Source organism: Schistocerca gregaria, chromosome 5, assembly GCF_023897955.1.
Source record: "Schistocerca gregaria isolate iqSchGreg1 chromosome 5, iqSchGreg1.2, whole genome shotgun sequence".
NCBI classification, from domain to species: Eukaryota; Metazoa; Arthropoda; class Insecta; order Orthoptera; family Acrididae; genus Schistocerca; species Schistocerca gregaria.
In genome coordinates this window covers 412,213,429-412,232,725 of record NC_064924.1, presented here as the reverse complement: position 1 = coordinate 412,232,725, position 19,297 = coordinate 412,213,429, and the positions used below count along the sequence as shown (strand labels likewise).

General features: G+C 46.5%; 1 non-coding gene across 1 annotated transcript; it reads left to right on the top strand.

Moving 5' to 3' along the window:
• The first annotated feature begins 18,776 nt into the window (after nucleotides 1-18,776).
• Nucleotides 18,777-18,851, top strand: Trnal-caa (transfer RNA leucine (anticodon CAA)). Its single transcript has one exon. It is a non-coding gene; the product is annotated as a tRNA-Leu (tRNA).
• Nucleotides 18,852-19,297: the final 446 nt, after the last annotated feature.

Sequence of the window (19,297 nt, the reverse complement as noted above, 5' to 3'; positions counted from 1 at the left end):
ACGATTCTTTTCAGTCGTCGTTGGTCACGCTCTTGCAGGATCTTTTTCCGGCCGCAGTGATGTCGGAGATTTGATGTTTTACCTGATTCCTGTTATTCATGGTACACATGTGAAATGGTCGTACGGGAAAATCCCCACTTTATCGCTACCTCGGAGTTGCTGTGTCCCATCCCTTGCGCACCGACTACAACACCACGTTCGAACTCACTTAAATCTTGATAATCTGCCATTGTAGTAGCAGTAACATATCTAACAACTGGGACAGACACTTTTTTTCTTATATAGGCGTTTTAGACGGCAGGGCGTATTCTGTCTGTTTAAATATCTCTGTATTTGAATACGCATGGCTATGCCAGTTTCTTTGGCGCTTCAGTGTAACTGTTCATTGTGACATTAATGCGATTAGCAATACTTGGTCTTATATTCACAGCGTTTCTTTCTAACCACACCTTTATTCAAGTGCTTTTGTGATGTATTAACAGTACTTAATCATTTTCGGATGGAGATCTTGTGATAACAGTCCAGGGAAACCATCCCGTTACACTGGTTTTTGATTATAAGTCGACTACTTCTACATTTTATTGGTTTTATAGGGTTTTGCAGGTGACCTTCACACTGTTTGCTGATCATTTATACGAGTAACACCCGTCAGTTATCAGTTCTGCAGTTTATTTATGTATGATCTACCACGATTATTTCTTTTTCTTTTATTAAAGTCATATTGCGTCACATAAATGATCATTGGGTCATAAACATACACAGGGTGAACCATAACTCCACCGAAAATCTTCCAGAGGTAAGTAGTATGGACGAGAACAAGAAAAAAATGTGTAATAAACGCCCACATCTCCTCAAGCGGACGCATGGTGTGCGTCGGAGGGCGCACTGTACCACTACCGGTTGTTTTCTTTCCTGTTCCACCCGCAGCTAGAGCGACGGGAAAACGAGTGTATTTCAAATGGCTCTAAGCACTATCGGACTTAATATCTGAGGTCATCAGTCCCCTATCATAACTACTTAAACTTAACTAACCTAAGGACATCACACACATCCAAGCCCGAGGCAGGATTCGAACCTGCGACCGTAACAGCAGCGCGGTTCCGGACTGAAGCGCCTAGAACTGCTCGGCCACAGGGTCTGGGAAAACGAGTGTATGTAATTCTACGTATGACCCCAATTTCTCGAATCTTATCTTCCTGCTACTTACGTGAAATGTGTATTGGTGGCAGTAGGATCGTTCAGCAATCGACTTCAAATGCCGTTTCTCTAAATTTCCACAACATTCTTCCTCGAGAAAACGTCGCTTTCCCTACAAGGATTCCAATTTGAGTTCCCGAAGCATCTACATAGCGTGTTGTTCAAACCTACAGGTAACAAACACAGCAACCAGCTTCTGGACTGCTTCTATGTTATCCTTTATTTCGACCTGCTGCGGATCGGAAACACTCGAGCAGTACTCAAGAATAGGTCCACCAGCGTCCTAAGTGCTGCCTCCGTTACAGATCAACCACATTTTCCCAAACATCTGTCAGTAAAACAAATTCCACAGTTCTCCTTCCGTAGCACACTGTCCACATGCCCGTTCCATTTCATATCATTTTGCAACGTTATACCCAAATATTTAAACGACGTTGTTATGTCAGGCAGGCCACTACTAATGCAGTATACGAGCATTTTCTATACTTATAACCAGCTTTCGGAGAAAAATGAGCTGGTAAAGTACGTACTTAAGAGGGACAAAGACTTCTTATTCTATATATATGAAGATGGTATCTGTTCTCTCGGACATGCCCGAGGGAACAGATACCATCTTCATATGTACACTCCTGGAAATTGAAATAAGAACACCGTGAATTCATTGTCCCAGGAAGGGGAAACTTTATTGACACATTCCTGGGGTCAGATACATCACATGATCACACTGACAGAACCACAGGCACATAGACACAGGCAACAGAGCATGCACAATGTCGGCACTAGTACAGTGTATATCCACCTTTCGCAGCAATGCAGGCTGCTATTCTCCCATGGAGACGATCGTAGAGATGCTGGATGTAGTCCTGTGGAACGGCTTGCCATGCCATTTCCACCTGGTGCCTCAGTTGGACCAGCGTTCGTGCTGGACGTGCAGACCGCGTGAGACGACGCTTCATCCAGTCCCAAACATGCTCAATGGGGGACAGATCCGGAGATCTTGCTGGCCAGGGTAGTTGACTTACACCTTCTAGAGCACGTTGGGTGGCACGGGATACATGCGGACGTGCATTGTTCTGTTGGAACAGCAAGTTCCCTTGCCGGTCTAGGAATGGTAGAACGATGGGTTCGATGACGGTTTGAATTTACCGTGCACTATTCAGTGTCCCCTCGACGATCACTAGAGGTGTACAGCCAGTGTAGGAGATCGCTCCCCACACCATGATGCCGGGTGTTGGCCCTGTGTGTCTCGGTCGTAAGCAGTCCTGATTGTGGCACTCACCTGCATGGCGCCAAACACGCATAAGACCATCATTGGCACCAAGGCAGAAGCTACTCTCATCGCTGAAGACGACACGTCTCCATTCGTCCCTCCATTCACGCCTGTCGCGACACCACTGGAGGCGGGCTGCACGATGTTGGGGCGTGAGCGGAAGACGGCCTAACGGTGTGCGGGACCGTAGACCAGCTTCATGGAGACGGTTGCGAATGGTCCTCGCCGATACCCCAGGAGCAACAGTGTCCCTAATTTGCTGGGAAGTGGCGGTGCGGTCCCCTACAGCACTGCGTAGGATCCTACGGTCTTGGCGTGCATCCGTGCGTCGCTGCGGTCCGGTCCCAGGTCGACGGGCACGTGCACCTTCCGCCGACCACTGGCGACGACATCGATGTACTGTGGAGACCTCACGCCCCACGTGTTGAGCAATTCGGCGGTACGTCCACCCGGCCTCCCGCATGCCCACTATACGCCCTCGCTCAAAGTCCGTCAACTGCACATACGGTTCACGTCCACGCTGTCGCGGCATGCTACCAGTGTTAAAGACTGCGATGGAGCTCCGAATGCCACGGCAAACTGGCTGACACTGACGGCGGCGGTGCAAAAATGCTGCGCAGCTAGCGCCATTCGACGGCCAACACCGCGGTTCCTGGTGTGTCCGCTGTGCCGTGCGTGTGATCATTGCTTGTACAGCCCTCTCGCAGTGTCCGGAGCAAGTATGGTGGGTCTGACACACCGGTGTCAATGTGTTCTTTTTTCCATTTCCAGGAGTATATAGTTAAGGTTCCCCGGCCATTTGACCAACCTCTGTGCGGATGCACACACATTACCTGAACTCTTACAGGGATCGGTAACGCCTCGAGTAATGAGTGTAATGGGCAGGGGCACTAGGAATACAGTGCAGCACAGTAAGCTGGGAATGTGGGTCTCACGAGAGGGGTGCCAGAGATAAGTCCCTGCAGTCGCACTATTCTCTGTGTCCTCGTCCTCGGTGGCTGAGATGGATAGAGCGTCTGCCAGGTAAGCAGGAGATCCTGGGTTACAGTCCCGGTCGGGGTACACATTTGAGCTGTCCCCATTGACATATATCAACGCCTGTATGCAGCTAAGGGTATTCATTTCATTGTATTGATTTAACTGTAACTTCTTAATGTTGTTCTGCTGCAAGCTCCTTGCTTTCCGTATTTTAAGATTAGACGATATGGACTAAAATTTAAAAAAAAGTCCATTGAAAGCGCTTATTCGGTAGAAGAGGAGAGTTTCACACTAGCGAAGATGAACTACTGCTCCTGGCTCTTAAGGTACGCATTTTGGAGTCCACGTTTACTAAACATTTTGTGTCGTTTTGGTCCATACTACCTCCTCTGAAAGTTCGTCGGTGGAGTTCTGGTTCACCTTGTATATAACAAGACTTATCAGTAATAAATCAGGGCTTACTCTAACTATTTATCTTGCTAGAGCATTTCTTAACACAGTAGGCCACTTACAAAGTGATAAGAAAAACAATGAATTGTCCCTTAGTGAAGGGTTGGCAGATGACATTAGAAAACACACTAACAGCGGCGTACAGCTGAAAACAGTAATGCTATAAGCCCTTTATCGAGCAGCGCATATCAGATAGCTAGCGATGATTATAATGATGAAATTTATTATTCCCCTTCTGCCCATTTTCTTGCTGTATAATTTTCCTTCCGTCACCATTGTCATCTAAGAGATCCCTATCGTTCAGAGGCAGCGCGTGGCATCTACGTGCGCGAACGTCTGGGCACGGCAGGGCTACGGATACGAAGAACATTCCTGACGGAAGAGACGGACAGCGGCTGCCTTCATATCGCTGCCGATCTGGCTGCTCATTGTTAATAGACGCCACTTAGGCGGCGCGCCGGCGTGACGTCTCCATAGAGACTGTCAGCGCACAAATTGTTTTACACGCGGGCCGCGCGCCATTGTGGCCGCGGGCCGAGAGTTGGCCCAAGCGGGCGGGCGCACAATGGCCGGCTGATGGTATCTGCGTGACGGATGCCCGCCCACCGCCCACCGGCCCAGTCAAAGGCCGCCGGGCGCCCGCGCCACGGACCTGCGCCGTTACGCTGCACAAATGCGGCGACGACTCCCGACACCGCTGCCGCCGGCATTCGCTGCACTGTCTGGCCGAGGAAGGACGACCCCTCCGCCACCAAAGCCTGTCCGTTAAGGACGCGAGGCCTCTTCGAGTGCGGCCTTCTTTTTGTGACAACGCCTTCGGATGGTCCCGAGATTAGCATGAGATCATCGAACATCTTCGCACCTTGGCAGCAATCTTTTCGCTTCACAATTCTCTTGCCATCCTACACTGCGTCATCTCCAGCTTAGGACCCCAACGACTATTACGGTCATGGTACGAGGGGTTGCGCAGAAAGTAAAGCACCGCATTTTTTTCTTCAACAGTTCTTTATTGAACATAATGAGAATAAGTTTCCTTTAATTTACGTCTATGGTTACAAACTTTTTGTTAACAGATTACCGGTTTTGGTCTATAATGACCATCATTAGATCTGTTTTATAAAAACAAAGTCCTAATGTACTGAGAATCCACACACGAAAGAATGGTATTTTATCTACATACCCAATTTTTCCACGTAGTCTCCATCCCGTTCTATGGCCTTCCTCCAGTGCAAAACAAGGGCCTGTATGCCCTGTCGGTACCAGTCCTTGACCGGGTGGCGGACCCAATGCTTGACTGTCTCAATCACCTCCTCATCGTCCTCAAAATGTCTTCCATTGAATGGCGTCCTTAATAGCCCAAACAACTGGAAGTCCGAGGGGGCTAGGTCAGGGATGTAGGGTGGATGGGGTAACACTGTCCATACCTGTTTTGCGATGTGTTCAGCAGCCCTCAGACTTGTGTGGGGCCGCGCGGTATTAGCCGAGCGCTCTAAGGCGCTGCAGACATGGACTGTGCGGCTGGTCCCGGCGGAGATTCGAGTCCACCATTGGGCAAGGGTGCATGTGTTTGTCCTTAGGATAATTTATGTTAAGTAGTATGTAAGCTTAGGGACTGATGACCTTAGCAGTTAAGTGCTATAAGATTTCACACCCATTTGAACATTAACAACTTGTGTGGGGCCTAGCGTTACCCTGTTGCAGCAAAACATCTCCTGGTTTGCTGTGGCGCCGAAGTCGCAGGAAGCGCGTCTTGAATTTTGTTAATGTCTTGACATGTGCTTCTGAAGTGATGGTACCGCCTCTTGGCATCACATCAATGAGAACCACACCTTCACAATCCCAGAACACGGTGATCATGATATTGTATTGTATTGTATGTTAACCGGGGACCTAGAAACGACGGAGGAGCTCCGTTCCCGCCGCAGCCGCAGTGATCCGCAACCCCGCGACGACTACGGCAGACAACTTCACCCTTCCGCCGCCCCACACCGAACCCAGGGTTATAGTGTGTTTCGGCCCCCGGTGAACCCCTCAGGGAATGTCTCACACCAGAAGAGTGTAACTCCTATGTTTGCGTGATAGAGTAATGGTGGTGTACGCGTACGTGGAGAACTTATTTGCGCAGCAATCGCCGACGTAGTGTAACTGAGGCGGAATAAGGGGAACCAGCCCGCATTCGCTGAGCCAGATGGAAAACCGCGTAAAAACCATCTCCAGACTGGCTGGTTCACCGGACCTCGACACAAATCCGCCGGGTGGATTCTTGCTGGGGACCAGGCGCTCCTTCCCGACCGGAAAGCCGTGCGTAACACCGCGCGGCCAACCGGACGGGCGATCATGATCTTACCTGCGGAAACAGTTGCTTTGATTTGTTTCTTCTGTTGAGAGTGGGAATGGCTCCATTCCATTGACTGTCGTTTTATTTCAGGCTCAAAATAGTGAACGCAGGTTTCATCAGCTGTCACAATCCGGGACAAGAAGGCCTCCCCCCTCAGCTTCAGAACATTGCAACAAATAAAGACAAATGTTTTTTCTGTGCGATTTGTGATCCACCATTAGACACCGCGGGACCCATCATGCACACGCTTTTGAACATACAAGAGTGCGGATAATTGCGTCCACATCTCCTTCGCTGATTGACAGATGCAGCGCCAACTGCAGAGTCGTAATGCATCTGTCCTCCCGAATGACATCTGCTCGCTGCAACATGTCAGGTGTGACACCCGTGGATGGTCTCCCCTACCGCTGCAAATCGTGGAGCTCCACCGAACCGCCTTCTGATGACCTCCCCATACGTGCCCAGCGACTGACTGTACTTCTGTCTACAGCAGATGCTCCATACACCTTGCACGAGCGTTTCTGGATATTCCCCACAGTTTCTTTTTCTGCAGTGAGAAATTCAATGACGACACGTTGCTTGTACCGTACGTCACCTACAGACGCCACTTTGAAAGTGTCCTGCAGCTACGCTATCTGTCAGAAGCGATTGAAAATTGGCGCGCTCACTCGGGAGACTTCAAATAACATATACGTAACTTTTCGCATTCGTAGCATTGTTTTCGGCTGAGAGAAAAAAAATAGGTGCATTACTTTATGTGCAACCCTAGTATTATGGTTATTGTACATTACACTGCACAATTATTCTTGCCCTGTGATCTATCAAGTTCAATCAGCGTGTTTAATTAATGCCGATCTTACGGGTGTTCGACAGTTTCCATTTCATGCACTATACACTGAGGTGGTAAAAGTCATGGAGTACCTCCTGATATCGTGTCGGAGATCCTCTTGCCCAGAGTACTGCACGGATTCAAAAATTCGTTGGAAGTTCCCTGCAGAAACACTCAACCATGCTGCTCTACAGACATCCCTAATTCTAATAGTGTTACCAGTGCAGGATTTTGTGCATGATCTGATCTCTCGGTTATGTCCCATACATTTCAGACGGCATTCATGTCGGGCGAATAGGAATGCCAAATCAATCGCTCGAATTGTACAAAATTTTCTTCAAACCAATGGCGAACAATTGTAACCCAGTGACGAATTGCGTTGTCATCCGTAAAAATTTCATCATTTTTTGGTAACATGAACTCCGCGAATGGCTGCAAATGGACTCCAAGTAGCAGATCATATTCATTTTCATTTTCAGGTTCAGTTGGACAAGAGGACCCAATCCATTCGATGTAAATACAATCCACACCACTGTGGAACCACCATTCGCTTACACAGTGCCTTGTTGACAACTTTTGTGTATGGTTTCGTGGGATCTGCGCCACACTCGAACCTTACCACCAGTTCTTATCACCTGAAACCGGGACTCATCTGGCCAGCCTACTGAATTCCAATCGTCTAGTGTCCGACCGATATCGTCGCAGGCAATGTCGTGCTAACAGTAGAGACACTCGCGTCGGTCATCAGCTGCCATAGTCCCTTTAAACGAAATTTCTCCGTGCTGCCCTGACGAATACGTTAGTTGTACGACCTACAGGGTGGTCCAAAAGTCCGAAAACACCCTGATAAATTTCAAATGGAGTAGCAAACACGGAAGCAGAGTCCCTACACACGAGGAACAGGAAGCGGGAAATTTTATAGGCTGTGCCATCAACATGGCGGCCATCTTGAAAGCCGCCATCTTGAATTCAACTCCAAAATTTCAAATGGGAATGTCGTCATGTGACATATCAAACAGATAGAGAATTTCACTAGAAAAACAATGCCGTTGTTATTTTAAACATAGCTTTATTCATTCTCGGGTCATAGCCAGTTACATGTGGCAGCGGTGGGGCACTCGGCAGCATGTGTGTTATGTGCCGAAGAGACATTACGCCGATGTTACACAGTCCCGAGAGACCACCAACAGCCATAGGAATGGCTCGATGTGTTGTCCATTATGTTGGATTGTTAATGCTATCGTCAAACCCAGTCCTGATTAACTTTGACCAACACATCTGGCTGAATTTGACCACACCCATCAACAATGCACTGCTTTAGATGATGCAAATCCCGTATTTTCACAGAATAAACCAGTGCTTTGACATGACCCCAAAGGTAAAAATCCAGAGTCAAATCTGGTGAACGCGGTGGCCACTCCACAGCACCCCTATGACCAATCCACTTTTGAGGGAACTGCACATCCAGGTATGCTCGCACATTGTGCCCATAATGTGGTGGAGCACCATCATGCTGGAAGAATTCCGGAAATGTTCCACCCTCCGTTGACAACGAAGGAAACACTTCTTCATCCAATAACCTCAGATAACCATTGGCTGTTAACGTACCAACAATAAAAAAGGTCCAACGACTTTGGTACCCCACACATCATACCACACCAGACCATCACTTTTTGGAAGCATCAATCCAGTGCGGATATGTGTCGGACCAGTATCTGTGTTTCTGCTTGTTCGCTTCACCATTGATAAAGAAATTGGCTTCATCGCTGAACAGCACCTGATAGGGGAAACGTGGGTTTAACTGTAGCTGCTGTGTCACCCATTCTGCGAACTGTACCCGACGGTCTGGGTCATCCTCGTTCAGGTGTTGGAGCAGCTGAATTTTGTACTGGTGCCATTTGTGCTGCGGTAAAATTCGCAGTATGGAGGTATGGCTAACCCCACATTCTTGTGACAGGCGACGAGTACTCGGGCTATTGCTAAATAATGCCAACACGCTCACTGTTGTTGGTTCATCGGTGGCGGATTTTGATCTTCCAGACTTAGGTTTATCTGCGACAGAACCTGTTGCTCGGAATTTGGCCAAAAGCTTCGCAAATGCGCTACGAGTGATGGGCTGTCTGACTGGGTGACGACTGTGCTTCTTTCTCTGATATCAAGATGATTTCAATGCGTTCTTCATGTGTTGAAGACATTTTGTAAGCTGTAAATAAGGAAACAATGATTAAAACGTTAGCCTGAGTAAATGATACCTAACAGTTAAACACATGTAACATATCAGGCATGGGATAGTTACTTTGCACCGTTTCAGACTCCATTTTATGACTTGTCAGTGCGTAATACTCACGCTGCCGATCGTCCCACTGCTGACGCTCGTAATTGGCTATAACCCGAAAATGAATAAAGGTATGTTTTTAATAACAACGGCACTGTTTTTCTGGTGAAATTCTCTATCTGTTTGATATGTCACATGACCACATTCCCATTTGAAATTTTGGAGTTGAATTCAAGATGGCGGCTTTCAAGATGGCCGCCATGTTGATGGCACAGCCTATAAAGTTTTCCCCTTCCTGTTCCTCGTGTGTAGGGACTCTGTTTCCGTGTTTGCTACCCCATTTGGATTTTATCAGGGTGTTTCCGTACTTTTGGACCACCCTGTATACCGATTTATGCGGCTATTTCATGCAATGGTCTTTGTCTGTAGCACTGACAACTCTGCGCAAATGCCACAGGCCACTGCGTCGTTCATGATGAGCGCTAAAGCCCGAAATTTGGTATTCTCGGCACACTCTTGACGCTTAATTCGCTAACGATTTGCGAAATGATACGTCTCAAGCGTCTAGCTCAAACTATCATTGCGTATTGAGAGTCCATTAATTCCCAGCCTGCGGCCATAATCACGTCGGAAACCTTTGCACATGGATCACCTGCATACAAATGACGACTCCGCGAACACACTGCTCTTTTTACCTTGTGTAGCCGATACTACCGCCGTCTGAATGACTTTCGTGCATGTCACTGTCCCATGACTTTTGTCACCGCCGTGCATTTCGACCATCCGTCTTCTTCAGTTGCAGCGTGTTGTGTTGTTACGGCTATTCGCTGCCGGCAGTGTTAACTGTAGCTGTATCTAAATCTACACTCCGCAACCCTCTCTGCGGCGTGTGCCAGACGGTGTACTGTGTTACACTGTCACTCCCCCACTTTTCTGATACAGTCGCGAATAATACGCGGGACAAACGATTGCCGGTGAGCCTCCGTGTGGGATCCAAACTCTCTCATTTTATCTCAGTGGTCTTCTTGTGAGATGCACATAGGAGGAAGCAATATATTTGTCTACTCTTCTAGGAACGTATATTCTAGAAATTTTAACAATGAACCACATTTTGATCAGAGCACCTGTGTCGAATTGTGTGCCACTGGAGTTTTCTGATTTCCCGTGACGTTTTCGTGCTTAGCAAATGAACCTGTAACGAAACGCGCTGCTCTTCTTTAGATGTTCTCTGTTTCCTCTATCAGTCTTTCTACACTGAGGTGACAATTGTCATAGGATAGCGATATTCACAGATGGCGTTACTGTCACTGGAGGAGGAGCTGTCATTTGTAATCAGGTGTTTCACATAAATTTGGCCGCACGAGGGAATTAACAGACTTTGGACAAAGAATTGTAGTTGGAGCTACACGAATGGGACAGTCCGTTTCGGAAATTGTTAGGGAATTCAATATTCCGAGATCTACAGTGTCAAGAGTGTGCTGAGAATACCAGTTTTCAGGCATTGCCTCTCATCACGAACCACGTAGTGGCCTATGGCCGTCACTCAACGACCGAGAGGAGCGGCGTTTGCGCACAGTTGTCAGTGTTAACAGACAAGCAACCCTGCGTAAAATAACACCGGAAATCAATGTGGGAAGTACCGCAAACGCATTAGTTACGACAGCGAGGTGAAATTTGGAGTTAATGGGCTATGACAGCAGAGGACAGACGCGAGTGCCTTTGCTATAAGCATGACATCACTTGCAGCGTCTCTCCTGGGCTCATGACCACATCTGTAAGACCCTAGACGTCTCACCGAGCGAGGTGGCGCAGTGGTTAGACACTGGACTCGCATTCGCGAGGACGATGGTTCAATCTGTCGTCCGGCCATCCTGATTTAGGTTTTGCGTGATTTCCCTACATCACTCCAGGCAAATGCCGGGATGGTTCCTCTGACAGGGCACGGCCGACTTCCTGACCCATCCGATGAGACCGGTGACCACGCTATCTGGTCTCCTTCTCCAAACCAACCAACCAACCTATACGTCTGGAAGACCGTGGCCTGATCAAATGCGTCCCGATTTCAGTCGGTAAGATCTGATGGTAGGGTTCGAGTGTGGCGCAGACCCCACGAATCCATGGACATCAGTTGTCAACAAAGTAATGTGCAAGCTTGTGGTAGCTCCATAAAGGGGTGGGCGGTGTTTATATGGCATGGGCTGGGTCCTCTGGCCCAACTGAAGTGATCATTGACTGGAAATGGTTGCGTTCCGCTACTTGGAGACCATTCGCAGTCATTCACGGACGTCATAATGCCATAACAATGCGCTATATCACTAGGCCACAGTTGTTCGCGACTGGTTTGGAGAACATCTTGGAGAATTTGAGGGAATGATTTGGGCAACTAACGAACGTTTGTGGGACATGATCGAGGCGACAGTTCGTGAACGAAATCCTACATTGGCAATATTCTCGTAGTTAATGTCGGCTATACAGTTGCTGCACTAGGTCAGGCAAAAGGAGGTACTACACGGTGTATGTAGCATGGAGAGCTGCATCAAACCAGTCTCAGGACTGAAGACCGCAACAACAACAACAACAACACGGTGTAAGTTGGTAAGGGCTAATGGAAGCGTTCCAGTGGTTCGCAGACCACAGGAAGCTATAGACCCAAGTAGTTAACAAGGCGCTATCCAAGATTGTGTTGACTCCATAATGATGTGGGCTGTGTTTACATGAAACTGGACAGACCATTGATTGGGAGTGGTCATCCCAAACCGACGAGCAATATTCATGTGCTGTTGCAAGCCCAAAATTTGTTTGAACATTCAGGTACTAGTCGAACGAGTAGTTTGCACACTACTGTCTTTGTTGATGGACTACATTTCCTGAGAATTCTCCCAGCGAATCTCAGCCCGGCATCTACCTTACCTGCCCGCATCTCGTGGTCGTGCGGTAGCGTTCTCGCTTCCCGCGCCCGGGTTCCCGGGTTCGATTCCCGGCGGGGTCAGGGATTTTCTCTGCCTCGTGGTGACTGGGTGTTGTGTGTTGTCCTTAGGTTAGTTAGGTTTAAGTAGTTCTAAGTTCTAGGGGACTGATGGTCATAGATGTTAAGTCCCATAGTGCTCAGAGCCATTTGAACCATTCTACCTTACCCGCTATTATTTTTATTTAAAATTGCTTTGTACGCATAGTCCTAAATATCGTATGGAAGTAACTGCGTAACATGTACATCTACATCTACATGGATAATCTGCAAATCACATTCTCTATAGTTCCAATTCGTATAGCGCGCAGGAAGGATGAACACCTGTATCTTCCCGTACGAGCTCTAATTTCCCTTATTTTATCGTGGTCATCGTTCCTCTCTATGTCAGTCGGTGCCAACAAAATATTTTCTTATTCGGAGGAGAAAGTTGGTGATTGGAATTACGTGAGAAGATTCCGTCGCAACGAAAAACGCCTTTCTCTTTATGATTTCCAGCGCAAATCCTGTATCATATATGTGACACTCTCTCCCATATTTCACGATAATACAAAATGTGCTGCCTTTCTTTGAACTTTTTCGATGTACTCCTTCAGTCCTATCTGGTAAGGATCTCACACTGTGCAGCAGTATTCTAACCGCAGAATAAAGGTTTTTTTCTGTCTATGTATTCGCAGTAAGCTATATTTATTTATGTAGAGCGTCCGTTGCAACACCTTGCAATAAGCGTCCATCCTCTCGAGGTGTTCCGCCTTGTCGCTACAATTTACTAATTGCGCGACTTCTCTGTGTACAACAGCTTCCTACAGCCCTTTTGGAGTCACGCCGCTATTTTTAACTGACTTCAACCCTCCCTCTCCAACCCCCCCCCCCCCCCTACGCTACCCCCTGTGGTGCTCTTTCCATTTTCGGAGTCCACACTAATACCCTAAAAAACACACATTCTCTGAGCGTTTCCTAGCTTCAAATTGAAACATCCGCCCCTGTTAATTGGATTTTCTGAACAATCATGAAACGAAATGCGACGAAGAGAGCATAACGGGACGAACACCAAGTGTCAATACGGACGCTATTGAAATAAAAATTTCGGAAAACCAAATAATCAGACACAGAGATATAAACTTAAAGGCTGTTTGAGGTCTTGCACTCGACATCTTAAGATCTTTCCGGCGATCACATTGACAAGAGCTACAGAGCCCTGGAAGAATATGCCATTCCCGGAGTATCAGTGCTGGCTCTAAAACGCTAAGGAGCTTCAATGGGACAACTGGGCGTCGGGAATCAAAGTGACTTACAAACAGCGGTGTGAGACCGGTAATAAGTAAGAAAGCAAGATCAGTGGTTAACGTCCCGTCCAGAACTCGGTCATTGGAGACGGACCACAAGCTGAGATTAGGAAAGAACGACGAAGGAAATCGGCTGTGATCTTTCAAAGAAATCATCCCTGCATTTGCTTGGGACGATTTAAGGAATTCACAGAAAACTCAAATCTGGACGGCTAGACTGGGATTGAACCGTTCTCTTCCCGAGTGCGAGTCCACTGTGCTAGTCCCTGCCACACCTTACCCGGTGGGAGACCAATAATAATTCACAATCTCATTGGAGTCCAGCCGGAAGTTCACATAACTCGCAAAACCTGAAGGACACAACTGAGTCGCTTTTCGAAATATTGCCCATAAAATTTAAACAACAACTCGATTGAACACCGCGAAGCACATCATTACTTTCTTACTGAATTGAAAAATCATCAGAAAAAATATTGGTCATAACTTAACAAATGACAATGGTCTTTTTGGAGCACTGTAGCAGGTGTATGACTGTACCAGGACATCGTGTGACAGCCTATTTGCCTGTATCGGCCTGTCAGTTGTATGGAACATCAGAATATGGGGTTGCATAAGAATTCATGTCTACATTTTGCTTTCCAGAAACTACTAGCTGTCTAGCTATATGACTGAGGTCACGCAAGTTATCTTGGATCGATATTGAGGTGATAGACATATACGATGTCGCCAAGAAGTTGCAGGAATTATGAAATGAACATCCATCCCAGTAGGTCCAAATAATTCAAAACCCGCGGACGAAAGGTGCATGGTTGGCTCTTCCCCCTCGCGAATGGTCAAGACTCGACCCAAACCGAACGGAAGAAGGGAAATGTGGCCATATTTTCAAGAAATAGGATTACTGAAAAAGTGCTGCATGAGTTTTATGTGAGGAGGAACTGAAAGTACGACGATTTTTGGGGTACTCTCCACTCCATGTCCCTGAAGGCTGTCTGAGAGACTTGCATGAAGTGACACTGAGTGCTACGAGGTGTCTGTCAGATTTAAATGTTAACCTGTGAATTCATTGTGTATGTTCTGTTACCCCTTACGACAAGAGTAACAGTTGTATGGAGTAAATCATTAGACACAGATAACTGACGAACAAAAACTCCACCGACGACTTTTCGTAAGTTGTTCACGGATACATTCTGAGTATTTTGGTATAAGGGACCAACGGTCTCCTGAGGCTCATTACGTAGTAGTAATGTCTTTACGATTTATTGGTTTGTTACTGTAGCCACATCTACATCTACATCTACATTTACACTCCGCAAGCCACCCAACGGTGTGTGGAGGAGGGCACTTTACGTCCCGCTGTCATTACCTCCCTTTTCTGTTCCAGTCGCGTATGGTTCGTTGGAAGAACGACTGTCTGAAAGCCTCCGTGCGCGCTCGAATCTCTCTAATTTTACATTGTTTCCGTGGAAATTCCTTCACAATATTGAAGAAGACTGTGATACACTTTAACGAAAAGGTACAACACACAATACAGAGTTATGCATCAACCCTCAGAGGAAACACTGACTCTCATATGGTTGCCGCTGCTGCGAGAACAGCTCGACGTAGCGTTGTTATGTCTCTTTTCTATTAATGAATCCATACGTGATGAGCTTATTGGAGAATTCTGAACTGAATGTAAGCTTGAAGCCGAAGAGTAAATGCGCTATTACAGTTGTCATCATCAGGTTCTGTCAGCGAATGGAAACAAATCGCACAGAGCATACCGTCGATTTTTGCACTGCTACGCAGTACTTTTAGTGCGATACAGACAGAAAGGTAATTGGAGCAAGGAACCAAACAAAAAGCAGTGACATCGTAACGAGCCGCTGTTGACAGCAGGTCCGTTTTACCAAAATACTTAGTATGAATTCCAGAACCTTGAAAGTTTGTCGGTAGAATTTAGTGTTGTTTGTGTGTAGAGTATGGGTTTCATATTTTCCCATTCTTTCATTTTGATTATCATCAACCACAAAACAAACTAAACTACGCTGTAACTACACTGATCAGGGTAATTTGCAGGACATAGCTGTAAAAATATGCTTAAGAAAGATGAGGGATCGTCCCCTAGTAATTCGTCCCAAGAAATCTTTTCTGTGTTTCTGCAAGAGGGTGCCTGAAGACTGAGGGAAGGGATCTCATACTTGTTGTTGGTCAACAATTCAGTAGCACGATGCCAAGCTCTGTCCAGGGACAACTAAATGTTATAGAATATGATAGTTTGCTGAATCTGGCTGAGATATAAATGAGGTAGGGATTACTCTGGAATTCTTCTAAAAGGTACTTTTTCGGCGAGTGAGCGTTTTTTAGCAGGATGAACACCACTGTCATGCACGCGAAACCTCTCATCTGCTGATGCTGCCGTCTCCAGGACACAGTGTGGCAGCTACATGTATGTGACTGCAATGTCGAGCCCACTTAGTACTTTATGGATAAGCCCTGGCTGCAACAGCGGCTATTGGCTTAGAGGCACGTAAGTTGCTGAAGTGGTGTCAAACTGAAACACCTGCACGAGAGTACTGGCTACACAACATTCTTGTTATTAAAGTGTACGTCGCCAATTCTCGATTGGAAATTACATATGTGGATCTATGGTTTGGTGCTGTTGTGGAGGAGGGAAGATGGCTGTCACAGTTTGTTACAATCTCTCCTCTCCACCCCCTCCTAAATCTACCGTGACCACTATTTGTAAGATGCCACACAATATTATATTCAGTACAGTCTATTGTGAACGTAGCTCGATAACTGCAGGCAATATTCACTACTGCCAATGATTGCGCAGCTAATTACTTATTCTCCTACTTTCCTTTTATTGCCGGGAGGGGGGGGGGGGGGAGGGGAGGACCCTGTTATTTGCCACTGCTTTGGGAGCTTTTTCTACTTGTCTCTGGACATGGAAGTAAAGTCAAAAGGACCACAGCGTCATAAACTTGTTTGGCGCTGAAAACAGCAATCCCCAGGAAGGTAGAGGACAGATAAGTTGCTATACCTCATCCCTGCACATCATCCACATCAGGAGCAGTCTGTGTGCCATAAAACTACATTATGCAAGGCACAATCAGAAATATTGAAAAGATAACATCTGAAGCCAGGTGTAGTCCTCAGAACAAGAGAGTGTGGGAGACGGGACATTTGACTATGGCCGCACCACGAAAGAATGTTCACTTAAATCCAACTAACAGGGACTGTGATTGCTTCGCGTTATTTCTGTGGAGGACATACTTTCCCATTTGTATCTATGTGCAAGCCTTTCAATTAGCTGGTGTCAAAAACCTATCATGCAGTGGGAGAGATTTTCTGCATTCCTCCCTGCACCAAACTATCGTTTGTTAACCACGACGAAATCCTTGAGAGCCGAACTTCGTTAATATTATTTATAAAATTATTATTGGATGGAAAAATCAAGGTATGCTACGATTGGCCTGCAAGATTATTACGCTGGCAGAACCAGCGAAGTTTCACAGGGTAAGATGAGAGGACACTTGTTGCATTGATACCAAATAGAGGACAGTTGCTGCTGGGGTCTCAGAAAGCAGATACTTGTTGCAAAGGCGCCGCAGATAGTGATGTCTCCAACTTAGGACAGCATAAAGAGAGAAAACTGGACTCCGAATACTCAACCACTTCCACTGCCATTTTCCACATTAACATTGTATAAGGATGAAACAGCCAGCGATGCAAACACTGAATCGAGGGGGATGTGAGGTTAGTTAACTTACATAAGGGCTTAATTCCACAGTGTTAACATACACTGCCTGCTAGTTACTTCCACCATATACATTGACTATTCTACTGGTGTTCATGGTCATTTTTGAGGGTTCGGTCTTTAAAGTACTATCCATGAGTAGTAGGGCAAAGGGAGCACCTCCCCACATTGCATTGTTGCCACATTTAATCAAGATGGCGGATCCAAGATGGTGGAAATAGATGTTGCAAAAGTCACAATGATGTCATGGTGGGAAGTTCAAATTTTGGAGAGAGAATTGGTCAATTGGGCTACCTCCAATAATGTAACTCCCTCCCCTCCCCCTCTCCTTCCACCTTCCCTAGAAAATGGTGGGAAGTTCTAATTTTGGCAGGGAAAAAAAGTCGATTGGGCTACCTGTACTAACATAAGAAAATAGCGGGAAAATAGGTCACTTGGGCTATCTCCACTAATCTAAGTCATCTAACCGCCACCTCTTACTAGGAACTGGCAGGCAAAGAGCTCAGCCTGTGCTGGGTTGCTGGATATGATGGGCGTAAGCCTTTATTTTGCATGCAGTGTTTACTCAAACAATTTGAGGCAGTCCATCAAGTGTGTTCACCACCAGGTCTTGAGCTCAACTAACCTAGTACACAGTACTGCCACCAGAGGGTGCTGTCGTGCCTTCTGTGACGTAATCCAAGCAGGTGGTCTGGAAGGGGGCGGGGGGGGGGGGGGATGGCGGGAAACAGACTCACAATGTGCTGGGCTGCTGGAGAGAGGAAGGAGTGTACTTCATTTGTTTTGGAACAATTTATTTAAGGGTCTACTTCATGTAGTTCAGTTATTACAAATTATAGAAATAATGCAGTACATTGATGTACAGACATGCAAACAACACGGAAACTACCGAAATAATGCACTGAACACACTACAGAGATGCAAACTACTCGTAGATCACCGAAATAATATTTGTAAAATGCTCTGCAGACATGCTCCCTGTCGAAAAAATGCATTGTACAGTCTACAGACATGAAAACAACTCGAAGAATGTCAAAATAATGCATGTAAAGCGCTCTGAAGACACGTTTGCTAATTGTAAACTGTTGAAATAATGCAGTACATAGCCTACAGACCTGCAAATATTCGTAAATCACTGAAATAATGCAGTAGACTGATGTACAGACACGTAAACAACACGTAAATTGAAACTTCCTGGCAGATTTGCCTTTCGCGGGCAAGCGCTCTACCAACTGAGCTACCCAAGCAAGACTCACGCCCCGTCCTCACAGCTTTACTTCTGCCAGTACCTCGTCTCCTACCTTCCAAACTTAACAGAAGCTCTCCTGCGAAGCTTGCAGAACTAACACTCCTGAAAGAAAGGATATTGCGGAGACATGGTTTAGCATGGCTACAAGGAGACGAGGTACTGGCAGAAGTAAAGCTGTGAGGACGAGATGTGAGTCGTGCTTGGGTAGCTCAGTTGGTAGAGCGCTTGCCCGCAAAAGGCAAAGGTCCCGAGTTCGAGTCTCGGTCCGGCACACAGTTTTAATCTGCCAGGAAGTTTCATATCAGCGCACATTCCGTTGCAGAGTGAAAATCTCATTCTGGAAACACGTAAACTGTCAAAATATAATGTATGTAAAAGGCTCTGCAAACACTCTCACAACGCTTAAACAGCCGAAAATTAACACAGTGCACAAACACCAACTGCACATAAAAAAGGCTTTCAAACCATCATCAGCTTCAATGTATCAGAGGCTTCAAAACGCACTTGCACCGCCGCTGCCACAAGCCACCGCTAGACAGACAAATGCAGGGGGCACTAACTATTGCACTTAGGCCACTACAGCTTTTTAGGATATACAGTTAGAATTCTTTGAGTGTTACACTGTCCCATGGGTATGTAAATAAGAGACAAGTCTACCTCTCAGAAATAGTAAAGCGCTGAAGAAATAGTTAACAGTCGCTTTTGTAGGAGCTTTTGT